Source organism: Camelus ferus, chromosome 30 (genome assembly GCF_009834535.1).
Source record: "Camelus ferus isolate YT-003-E chromosome 30, BCGSAC_Cfer_1.0, whole genome shotgun sequence".
NCBI lineage: Eukaryota > Metazoa > Chordata > Mammalia > Artiodactyla > Camelidae > Camelus > Camelus ferus.
In genome coordinates this window covers 4,785,550-4,789,466 of record NC_045725.1, presented here as the reverse complement: position 1 = coordinate 4,789,466, position 3,917 = coordinate 4,785,550, and positions in this window count along the sequence as shown.

The window sequence follows — 3,917 nt, the reverse complement described above, 5'->3', positions numbered from 1 at the left end:
TATGAAGAGTAGATCCCAACCACATGGTAATACATAATTATTTTGGAGACCAATATCTAAGATATTATATAGTACTAAGTAGAGTAGGACAGTTCAAGAATTTTCTCTGATACAATATTACATTGTTTTAGTCCAAGCAAGAAAGCTTAGCAAAGCAAATGAACAAAAATCAGCTAGAACCCCATCAAAGCTTTCTTTTTTCATAGCCTAGTCAGTCAGATGTGCGGAGTTGTGAAATCCCTCTTTCACTTTTTCAAGCCACCTTATCTAGAAAATTATTCTTTGCCCTTCAAATTGCCCTTCAATTACCACTATCTTTTTTTCCAATCTGAAGTGATGAAAAATTAGATTGGAAGTGAAGGAGAAATTAGGTTTCAGAAAAGATGTTTGAAGTTGCAAGTAGAGAGAAACATTTCTTTCCATGTTGGAAGGAAGAAAGGCGCGATGCTGTAATTGACATGGTTGAGGGGTCTGTGGGCTGTAAGGACAATGATGCACGGCTCACCTCTTGGCCCCCTGCTGTCAGGCTCTGCATCTTGTGCCATTTGATTCAGAGCTTCCAGGTTGCTCTGCTTGCTCCTGGCAACCAAGCCAATCCTGCAGTACTGTCTAAGTTAGGAAATGTCCCTCCACAGCAATTCATCCTGCTTCCGGTCCCAGCTGCTGCTCTGCTGGCTCCTATCGCTAGCCTTGGCAGTCACAGCCCAAAACTATTTTTATATACCATGCCATTTCTCGTGAATTTGTTTTTGAGAAAAAGTGCATACGTAGTGCTGAAGTTTGATCTGGCCAATTCATCATACGAAATGTATATGGGAACTTGGCTAGTGGGCCCTTGGAAGGGTACTAACAATCCAGGAAACTAACAGGATAGGTATTTGGTTGGGATCCACATAAGTTTAACTTTCTAGGCACAAAATTAATCTTCTGATAATCTGGAGAACAGTGGGCTAAGAGTGACAATAAGAAAAAGAGGAGATGGAGGAGGAGGAATGGAAGGAGGAAGAGGAGGAAACCTTAGTGAAGGAGTAAGAGTAAGGCAATGTGATTCTTCTCCAGAGTTCTCTGCTGTGTGATACTGCTGAGTATGTTGGAAATCTCTGAACCTTCTACTCAGTTTTGCTGTGAACCTAAAAACTGCTTTAAAAACTAAAGTCTATTAAAAAAAAAAAAGAAGTATACAGTTAGAAAGTTTACCTTACTGGTTATCCAACTATTATAATAGTACAATAATTAGGGCAGTGTAGTACAAATGCAAGAATAGGCTAAAGACCAATGGAATGTAACAGACTTCTAAAAAGTCAGCAGGAAAACCTACCTTATGGTGTTACGATAAAGGTTGCCTTTAGGAGGAGGACTAGATAGTGATCAGGAGAAAGCACAGGGTCCTCAGTTTTGTTCTTTTTTTTGGTGGGGGGAGGAGACAATTAGGTTTGTTTATTTGTTTTTTTAATGAAGGCAGTGGGGATTGAACCCAGGACCTTGTGCATGCGAAGTATGTGCTCTACCACTGAACTATACCCTCCTCGCTAGCACTGGGTCCTCTGAGTGCTGGTGGTGATTGTACACATGTGTCCACCTGGTGATAATTCATCAAGCTTAACACAACTGACTTGTGCACTTTTTTGTGTGTAGAGTCTATTTACCTTAAAACGCATTTATGGTATCATAATTAATAAATATTTAATATTAACAAGAGCTATGAACTCTCTCCAAAGAGAAAACTACAGTGTTTCATTGTAAAATATTCAAAAAGACCTATATAAATACAATTATACCATGTTCTTGACCTGGATTACTCAATATTGTAAAGATATCAGATCACCCCAGAATGATCTGTACATTTAGTACAATTTCAGTCAATATCTCAAACCATTATGGGCTGTATGTATGCGCTTATGGTTTGACGACATAATTTTTTTCATAGGAAAAAAAAAAGGGAAACAAATCCTCAGGACTGTTTTGGAGGAACAGAAGAACAATAAGGGTAACCTTGCTGCACTGCTGTGCCAAATATGAAGATTTATTAACAGAGTACGATGTTGATACATCATGGAAAGTAGACTTGGAAGGGAACACAGGGCTTAGAACCAGTCCTAACCATATCTGGTCATTTGACAGATGCTTGAGGTTTCACTTCAGAACAGAGGAGTCAAAGACAAACCTGGACTAAACTTGTCATCGAATCAATAAATGGTGCCGAGACAGTTGCATGTGCATAGGCAACAATCAAATTAGATTTATTTCACAATTTACCCAGAAGTTAACTGTGGATTGAGTATAGATCTTACGTGAAAAATGAAACATAAAAGCTTTGAGAAGATAATCTATGAGGACCTCCTCATCGTGACCTCTAAGCAGGGAAAGTTCTTAATTAAGACCCGAAACAACATTAATATAAAGAGAAAAACATGGTGTGCTTTACTCCGTAAAAATTAAGAAATTCTGTCTCTGGAAAAAACAGTCACAAACAAGCATAAAGATGAGCTGCTCACAGGTGGTGAAACTGAGTTCCAATAAGTTAAATAAGTTGCCTAAGGTTATGCAACTACAGGACAAAGTAGGTCCATGAGCTCCCATGCTCGTTCCCTCGCCCCTGAACCATGACAGAGCTCCCTTCGGAACAGCCAGGTTGTGACCCTGGGTTTACTGGAATTTACCATGTTTCTTTAGCATCCACTGGGTCCTAGGGGCCCAAGAAATGTCCTCCTGTTCAACTATGCATCATGTTCAGACAGCTGTTTCCCCAATTCCCCAGGAACTGGCCCAACACAGTTTCCTTAAAAATCCCAGGAAAGGCTTGAGCCACTGGTTCACTGGTTCACGATGACGAACATAACGTGTTTCTAAATTCTCATAGAAGTAACTGTCTTCATTTTCAGTCAGGGAGCCCTAAGATTGAAATTCACTTAAATTCCATAAAGCAGACCAATTTTTTTTATCACCCTAGACTGTATCTTACAGCATTCAAAATATAGAATACCATTTCCTGCATTAACCTTCAGCAAATGCTACCTTCAGATTCTGAGGAAGTTAAAGTCTAGAGAAAGAAATTATACTCATTACAAATGCATTGACATGCCAAGGGTGATCTTAAAAAGCTGGTAATTCTACAGCCATATTTAAATGGGAGAATAGAAGAAAAAGAAATTGTGAGTTAGTATTTTAACAGAGTGAGACTTTTATTCTTTGGGCACGTTTTTAAATCATATAACAATACCAAACATGTTAAACCGAGATCATCAGTTTTATTCACATAGATAACCCATGAATCAGTGACAATGTATTTGCAGGAGCCAGTCCGAGAGTGCCTTGGGCATCAACCTCCAATCCCTATGCCTGACTACCTGAATTTAGTAGGAACACTCAAAGATTTTTTTTTTGCATATGCGATGCAAGAAGTGAGTATCTTGATTATTAATCAATGCATGTCTACCCTAGAAATACTCCAGATCAGATTTAACACAATAGTAATATCAGAATAAGAGGGAATTCATGCTGAGAAGCTGAGAAGTCATTTAAGTAAGAGGAATGTTTTTTGTAAAAAGCAACAGAAAGGACGCGATTAGACTTCGGGGGAAATTTTTGAAGTCTGAATTTTGGGAAGAAATGCTTCTGTTTTCTCTACAGCTTCATAAACTATAAACTGTTATGCAAATGTTGATGTCTCAAGGTGATAATTTTATTATGTTAACAGTTGGCACCAGAATTAGTTTTGGATCTCCTGTTTCTTGATGAGAGGGACTAGAATTACCCTTTTCCCTCTTCCGTGAAAGAAGTTAGACATCGTACCTCCCTCTGCAATGCATTTGCCTCAGGATTTGGATGTTTCCAGTGGCAGAATTGAGTCATGCCCCTTGGAATATATATATCTTTCTGATTTTGAGCTGGACACTCAGATATATATTGAGTGTGGA